Here is a 9,142-nt window from a genome sequence, read left to right on the forward strand (position 1 = left end):
CAGTCACTAAGCCAATTATATCAACATAGGTGGTAGTCAGGTATTTGTCCTTAGTGAATTTGTACTGTTTCTTCAAGTCACCCATGTGCACTGAATTAGCTTTCAGGAAGGCTCTTCTGCTGGTCCTCCCAGACATGATGCCATGTTGACTGACCTGTTTTTGGGAACTCTCTTCTCTTGTAGATAGTTTTAACAATTGCTCTTTTCCAATCATTAGGAAATACCCATTGCCATAAAACAAAAAAAAAAGCAGTCTTTTTTCTGTCAGAAATCAACATCTTCCATCTCCCATCATGGTAGCAATCTCTGTACTTCAGCACAGCCACTAGCTTTCTTTCCTTCTTAGCAACATGGGGCTGGACTCCTGCCCAGAGAAGTCCTCTTAAAATGACATATTGAGTTTCCAATTGTCTTCTCTGCCTTTGTGCCAATTCTCCACCTTCAACCTACTAATCAGGTAGTTCATACATGTCACCAGAAGATGATTATGAAGATTAGACTACGTTTTCCCCAGCTTGAGCCTCAACACCATTTTTCTCCATAGATCAAGACTTGTGCAGTTCTATACACCTCCCATCTGGGTTAACGTCAATGTCTGATCCACTTAAAATAGACAGATAATCCATGTATGCTTCTTCTAGTACACTGTTTCTTTTAAAAATGTCCAGCTCCTTTACTAAATAAAATAAGTAAATAAATGAATAAAATAAAATAACATTCATGTATATGTATGAACTGATTTTCATCTGATTAAAAACTAATGAAGTCAGTTTGAAATTGCCATTGTTTCAATACTTTACCCTTTTCCTCCTTCAATATTCGAACTTTGGCTACAAGGACTGTAAAAAAGACACTAACTGAAGTTACAAATTCTATGTGACAAATAACTTTATATTCTTGCATGAGGTGTCTTATGAGTTGTTACCCTGAAGCTCTTTCCAGATAGCTTTTGAATTTCCCACCTCACTGTTTTGACAGCTTTTGAAGAATTCTTTCTTGTAACATGCAGCATCCAATCTAGAAATAAAAACTCTCTACTTCATTGAATATTTAATGTTTATTTAAAATATCCAACCACTTTTAGCTTTTCAGTTTCCAAAGCTGAAATTAACAGCAAAAATAATTTTTCTTATTTTTTTTCGTATTCCATGATTTGCATTTTTTACCAATGAGCATTAAAGAATTAAAAAAAGTATGCTATGGACCCATTTAAGATATGAGATTAACTGCTAATATGAAACATTAACTTGCAGTGCTTTGATATAAACGGTCATATACAATTACTTTATTATGGTTATTCAAGATTACATTTTTTATTACATTTTTAAAAACAATATGGTTAGCAGCTCCTCACAATGAAGAGGCAACACTGACCTCTGCTCTCTGGTGACAATGGACCCAAGGGAATGGCATAGATTTTCATCAGGTGAAGGTCAGGTTGGGTCCTAGGAAAAGATTCTGCACTAGAACAGGCTTACTAGGGCAATGGCCACTGTATAGGAAACTGTTAATCACAGCCAGAACCTCTGATTAACCATCTGAGGCAAGTGGCGGGTCAGCTGTGGAAGCACAGATGAAGGTAATTCAGCTGTGCTCCCGGAAGGGGTGGAGATTGACTCCACCTCTCCTAGGCTTCATTTAAGGGCTGACAACCATGATGGCAGCATCTCTTTTGGAGATTGCTCCTTTGTGGAGTTTGGGTGACCAGCCTCAACATTTTCCATCTAGACTGAAGGCCTCAGAATTGGTGAGTTTTTCCTTTTTTCGCTATTTATTACACCACCGTTCTTGTATTATTTCCTATTCTACAGGTCACAGTATCAAGTTGTCAGAGTTCATGGAGCATTTGGACAATACTCTTAAAAAATATGATTTGATATTTGTGTGGTGCTACATGGAGCTAGGAGTTGGATTTGATCATCCTTTCAAATTGGACTATTACATGACTTTATGATACATTCATTAGTGAAAAGAAAGGTGTTGGTTCATGCTTGTGCTCCAAATAGGGCAGTTACAAAGTAAACATCTGAAAGTACCTTCACTCTATTCCTGTGCTGTAGATTTTGCAAAGACTGTAACAAGTCACTGAGTTCCCTTTAATAGTCTACCCAAAATTAGTAATTTAAAAGTACTCTTTAGGTAATGATTGCTAAGTAGAAGACAGTTGAATGCCCTATGCCAAACACCACTCAGAAGAGGCAATGCAGGAACCTCTTTGCTGAAAGACATCCAAAAGAGTTTTTGTCTCATATTCTTGTTTAATCTGTCCTAAGCAATGATAAGCAGACTTTTCCAGAAAGCATAGTGTGCATACCACGTGTTTGAACAATATCTCATGCATCCTCAGTTGCCACAGGTGCTGCATGTGATTCTTTATTGGATTGCAGGACAATGTGGTTTAGTTAAAAACAGTGGTTTTTTTTATACCTCAAGGTATAAATATATATCTATATACCACAAGGAAAACAAATAGCTTGACCATATTAGTTATGGGACCAATTGATTTATCTTGTCCCTGCATCCTTTGCTTTTGTAGTGCAAATCAAGAAGTTGACATAATTAAACTCTTCACTTTAAAATTTCAATTATTTTTTCAATTATTACTAACAATCTGTTGGCCAATTTACATGTATATCAGGTTCCTTATATACGGACTGTAACTGCTGTTAGCTGTGAGAGAAATAACATTGAGGCAGTTCCTATGGGGGAAAAATGTTAGCATTCAGCTTTCTAATTATTAACACAATTAATCTTCTCTCATGCTTTTTTTAGAATTCCAATCAAACTACTGAAAAATTTAGAACTTGCTCCATGGGAAAAAGAAAATCTAATTGGGCAGGATGTACAGTTTTTCTATTCAGAATGGAGGGTTCAGGTTAACTACTCCTTGACAATGCAATTGTGAACAAGGGGTGCTCCTACTTCTACTTTCTCTGTAATAGTCTAGGAGCAAGAGGCCTGGTTACAAGTCTACAAAGAGTATTTACAAATGTGAGGTGATTATGCTAATTATCTGTGCACAAAACAGCAGTTTAAAATTGTTGCTAAATGGATATATGTTTGAAAAAGGAACCATCCAAGACTTAAATATCACAGCAACAGACAGTGTTGTGGTAGAGGTCTCAAATTCATTTAAGCGTATCAATCATTTACTCTTTGCATAAATACATTGCAAGCACTTTTTTTCCCTGTAAGGAGATGAAGTTGTTCCCATGTTCCTGATGAAGACAAAAGAAAGTAAATATGATTTTAAAAATTAACAAAGCAAAAAGGATCATCAAGGCAAATAAATTAATAATAAAAAATTTCACATGACACACTCTGGATTGTTTCTTCTTTCCACAAATCCCTGCACAGCTCTTCTATTTTAACACTCACAGAAAATCACAGAAACACTGATGATTAGACCGAGTTACAATGAGGGAGCTAATTTTATCCATTAAATTGAAGTACAGTGATGGGGAATTTCTTAGAACTGTGCAGAAAAAAATGCAGCTATGTTAATGACAAACAGCCTCACACTCTGAAAATCACTCTTTACTCCTTGTGCAAGGGAAGTCCTGCCTCCCACCAACTTTACTGGGGAATTTTGCCATTAGCTGCAAAGACAGGATTCCAGCCAATAATTCTGAGACAGTTTCAACATAATCATCAGTAGAGCTCTGTCCGTTAATCAGATCATATAGCGACAGCCTTACATTTGTCATTACATGAGAACACCTTGTGAGAGATAATATAGGGTAGAAAGGGGAAGGGAGTACTGATATTTCTTCTTACAGCAGAATTTCCTCAGATGTTAAGTTAAAAGCACTGCAGCCGCAAAATTTGCTTGAAATATTTGCGCTTTAATGTGATGTCGATAACCATAAAGGCAAAAAACAAACAAACAAAACAACAAAACAAACATATCTAAGGTCTCTGTTTTTTTTTTTTTTTCTGAAGACCATTCCTGCAAAGAATTTTAAATAGAATATTTGCAACCTCTATCTGAAAATCTAGTTAAATAGAATGAATAAGATTTATAGCATAGTTCCCAAATGTTTCCATGCATAACTCCACTTCTATTTGTTCTTCCAGGCTTCATTCCAGATTTCCTAGTTTGGGAAATGCTACTTTGATACCTTGAATTAAAAGCTTATGCTGAGATTTAGCCTGACTTTTAAAAATTATAAGGTAGCTGCAGTAGGTGATAAGAAAGCAATAGATGAAGGGGGAGGAAAAGTCAATAAGAAATTCTTTTCTCCATCTACACATAAACTTTTTACTTTAATGCTTTAAAAAAAAATGTTTGTTTTTTAATGTAACTTTCTACATGTCACTTGATGTATGTATCTGTGTGTATCTATGTGTTAATTTAATTTTTCCATTTCCCATGAATATGTTTGCATCTTCTGTTTGTAACAAGAGTAGAGCTCTCATTCCTTCAAGTTTAATAAAAATAAATGTCAAAACAAGGGAAGGGCAAGGGCAAGAGTGAGTGAAGGAAAGAATACAAGGAGAGGCAAGGAGAGACAAGAAAAGTAGAGGTGAAGAGGGGAAAGGCTGAAAAAGGAAGGGAAGGAAAAAGGGAGGCTTTACTGTAGCATTTTCTGGAAGACTTCAGAGTGAGCATTCCATTCTCTGGTCACTAGAGAATCCACTCTTCTGAGATACCTTTGGAGATTCACTTTCATAGCAGCACCGTTAACTCCTACTTTTCTCTTTCTCTGTCAACAAGGAGTCCAACCATAAGACACAAAACTAAGGAAGCCAGGAATTAAGTTCCTCCTCTCAGGAAATGTTCATTATTAATAGATACTGTGTTAGCACCTAGAGGTGTCTGAAACATGGCAGTGCTGAATTGGATGCCAGTAGAGGGAACACAGAAGTTTCAGTGAGTTCAGGTAAATTCAGCAACCAAATCTCACTGATTCTAGAGTGCCTACTGGCACTTGAAAGCATACACTGGGAGGTTAATATGTGATTATCCCTTCTGGAACCACTATAAAGAACTGCCAGCTGAACTGCCTCAAGCCACAGGGAGACAAACTGAACTGGTTTAGATGGTGACTGGAGGAATCTCTAAAGGGCCACTGTTTGCATCCCCATAAAACACTTAAACAAAATTATCAAGTGTGATTTGTAAACAACTTCTCCAGTCTCCTATTTTTCTTGCAGCAAATGCTTATAAGCCCAGACATGCAGTCTAACATATTTAGTTGTGTCCTTGAAAATTTAATTAAGCTTACTAACATAAAGTATCTCTTTACTTTGCCAGTGAACAATATTGTATTCTGGATAAGTTTCCAAATTATTTTTTTTTTCTCTATAAAGACAAAGTTCAAATTATATATAAATATAGGTATATAGAGGAATATTTTTTTTTCTACATTTTACACTAAGATTGAAGCTACCTCCTCTAATTTAACATCACCTGACTTTTAGAAAATCAACAGTAGGTAATTGAATATTTTTGAAGCTGTTTAACACAAAAGTATCAATAATACAGTTGATAAACAGCATACTTGAGCTCCAGTAAAGAAAAAAAATGGGTTCCAAGCTAGGTACCTGATAAGCTTTCTCTACCAAGTGTTTGCATGTAACATCAACATTTCTGCAATGCAAATAACAATGGGTGACAGTTGTCAGTAAGATACAGATAGTGTTCTGAATGAGCAGAGGTTCCCAAGAGGTGAGTTTTATTTTGCCAGGGAATACATTTTTTCCAAAGAAGAGGAAGGAGTTCCTTTTTGATGCCCACAAGTAAGGAGTGAAAAAAAAAAAAAAAAAAAAAAAACAAACCAAAAAACAAAAACATAGATATGATTGAAGAAAGAAATGAATGATTAATTCTGCAGTTTTCAGTGGAGCCTAAGGGAGGTATCTTAGTTCAATGGCCTCCAGTTCCTATGGGAGTTTTTGGAATTCCCAATTGTAGCACCACACTGCAATACTGATGTCTGCGGTTGCTCAATCAAGAAGTAACACTTAAGGAAGCTTGTGTAAGAACACTTCATGAGATGGCATTTTAAATAGAACTGTAGTTGTAACTGCCTTGTGAAATCCAATTCTGTTCCCTTCTTTCTACAGGGAGTTTCCAGTCACCATGCTACCATCCACAGGTGCATGCAAACATGCACCATTCATCTCTTCCTTCTTATTTCTGATCCTGATTGGAATATACATGGTTCATCTAAATTAATATTTATTTATTGTGTCTGGCTGCTGGAGAGCAAAGAATAGCTTCAATATCTCTCAGAAGGATGCATTTGAAAAGCTGTCTCAGAATCTTTTTGTTATTAGTTTGATCCTGACTGCACCTCCACACAGACCTCAAGAAGATAACGAAGCAGGAGGCCTTGAGATTGCCACTGAAGAACTGCTTTCTGAAAGAAGGTAAAAGGCATTTCTGATGGATTTTGGTACACCCAAAGCACTGCTCCTTATACATTTACATTGAGATGTGGTACTGCATAAACCTGATATGTGCCAGGTTCCTCGAGCTTACTTGACACACACAAAAACCATTTGTGTTAATCATTTGTACATCAGATGCATCCAGAACATGCTGGACCTAAAAACAAATGTGTTATATAATAAATGTGTGCACTTAATATATGAATATATCCATGTAGATGATCTGCTCATGAGTAGGGAACAAATGCAAGTATTTTTCTAAGTGGAAATAGAGATCATTATTTGTTACCATCAGGAAAGTTAGAAAAATGGGTAAAACTCTCAAAAATTTCCCAATAGGAAAAGTGAGCTTGTACTATAAAATACATATAATAGAACTGAGACTGGGAGTCAAGTAAGGACTATATCTCATTGGATATTGGTGCTTCAAAAACCTAGGAAAATCACTGAACTATATTACTGAGTTTTGCATTTTATTTCATGAAAGGATACATTTTATAACTGTCCATCTTCATTATGGATCTTAGATTCCCTACTTAGGACATCTTCAGAAATGTTTATAAGATCTTGGAATTGGTGAGGTTTCTAATTTTCCACTGTCTGGGACAATGAGACAGTTAAAACCTTTCATCTTACTTGATTTCTTTGCTGTCATTTGTATCTAGTTTTCCACAATAATCTTCTCTTTTATAGGCTCAAGAAATAACATCTACAGCTGACAGAGGGCCTCCTGTATGATATACCAGAGTGGTCTGGGACTACTCTTCATGATAAATTACAGGAGGGAAGGCACTCAGAGTCTGTCCTGGCCAAGTTTTTCACAGAACTATTAATTTCAAGTACAGCTTTGCTTACTTATCATGATACTTGACATCATACATGCCAGGTTCTTTTTTCCAGATTAGTTACTCAAACATTTTTTGTACTCACATTGAGTTAAACAAGAATAATTCAAGTTCTCCTTCTTCCCATTATGTAAATCTTTCTTCCTTTTTCTTTTCTTTTCTTTTTTTTTTTTTTTTTTTTTTTTTTTGACCTCATGAGAACTATCATTAGAATATCACAAGAAAGTGAATAACTCTTAGATTAACATTGTGCAGGCTATCTGTTTTGAGAGATAAATTACTTCAAATATGGCTATCCTATTCCTATGTTTTGCATTTACTTTTATCAATCTCTTCTTTCTTCTCTCACACTCTTTTTTTTAAATTGTTTTGTGAACAAAATAATTACTTGAGATCACAGCATTTGCAAAACCTATTTAAACTTTCAATAATTAATTTTATTTCATGTATATAAATTAAAAGTAATTAGAATGCACAGCTGTTGTCTTTCATGTTTACAATATCTTCCTACAGAAGACAAGATTTTTGAGGTTTTGGCAACAAAAGCCTATAGCTTATTTCATACATTCTGTAAATTCTTCAAGTAGGTCAGTGAGTACAGTAGAAGAGGTGATGTAATCGTATTATGCCATGTGTCTGAAATAGAACATTATTCAGTAACCATGTTCACAATCATAATAAATAAACAGCATCAGATAGGTATAAAGCTTGAACATGTACTGGCAAATCATTTAGGAGTGTTTGTTCTGCAGACAGATGGAAAGTTAAGTCTCTTGCCTCATCAGCTGGAAGCAAAATTTCCACACACTTATACACACCAGATGAATCAAAATAAAGAGTATGAGCATTATTTTTTATGTCAGTACATTCTGGTAATAATTCAACTTAGACTAGTGATAATTCAGTTTATATCTGTAACATGGAGGTGGAGGGATAGGGGCAGAAGGAAGGAAGTGATATTTTCCTTTTATTTGTTTATATTTAATTGGAAAAATGAAGAATCCTGCATGTTAAAAATTGTTCACAAAACACAATGTAAACAACTATTACTATGTTGATCTTGTAGCATAAAAACTGGGAGAGGAGAGTGCCATACTTAAAAACAAACAAACAATCGTATCTGGAAATGAACCAGACCTACTTGTCGTACTGGATCTGAATTCTTTGCTAGGCTGTCTCTTAAGAGACAAATTTGATATCATTGCATAACTTATGCTGAATTTCCACACTAAATGTAGTTCCCATTTTGATGATGTGCTACCAGGATGGCCCAGGAGAGCAATACAAGCCACAGTTTCTCAGTGTTGACCTTAATACTGCATTACTCACAAAGATAAGAAAAGAAAAAAAAGTGGCATTTGGTCTTCCTCACGCCTTCATAGCAATCGTTCTTATGCTTTCCTGGGGAATTTCTGAATTGTGATAATAACCTTAAGCTTACAATGGCAGACACTAAACTAAAGAGAGAGAGAGGGGGGGGGGGGAAAAAAAAAAAAAAAAAGTAAGAGAGAGAGAAACTATAGGAAATAACACATTAAAAGAGATGTGTCATATATCCTAGTGTCTAAACATGTACATCATAAAGCTAACAGAGATTTGTTGCAACTATTTTCCCTCTACTGTTGTATATTCTGAGAGCTTTCTGAGAGAGCTCAGATAAATGAACAGGTAAAATCAGAATTGTTTTTCATGAAATTCAGGCCTTGTTTTTCACTCATACCAAGTTCTCATCTGTGTTTCCGCAATACTGATGTTTATTTCCATTTGCAGATACATCCAGAATTGAACACATAGCTGGATATTAAAGGGTTTGCTTTGGCTGAACATTAATGCCTGAAACAGACCTTAGTATGAGATTTCTTAGTGCCTTACCCATAATGGCTGTTTTATAATTCATGTCT

At 35.5% G+C, this 9,142-nt stretch overlaps 1 long non-coding RNA gene across 1 annotated transcript; it reads left to right on the forward strand.

The window, feature by feature from the left end:
* Positions 1 to 1,679: 1,679 nt before the first annotated feature.
* On the forward strand, positions 1,680 to 7,527 carry LOC140249149 (uncharacterized). Its single transcript, XR_011902948.1, has 3 exons — positions 1,680 to 1,747; positions 6,070 to 6,375; positions 7,090 to 7,527. It is a non-coding gene; the product is annotated as an uncharacterized lncRNA (long non-coding RNA).
* Positions 7,528 to 9,142: the final 1,615 nt, after the last annotated feature.

This window comes from Excalfactoria chinensis, chromosome 2 (genome assembly GCF_039878825.1).
Source record: "Excalfactoria chinensis isolate bCotChi1 chromosome 2, bCotChi1.hap2, whole genome shotgun sequence".
NCBI lineage: Eukaryota > Metazoa > Chordata > Aves > Galliformes > Phasianidae > Excalfactoria > Excalfactoria chinensis.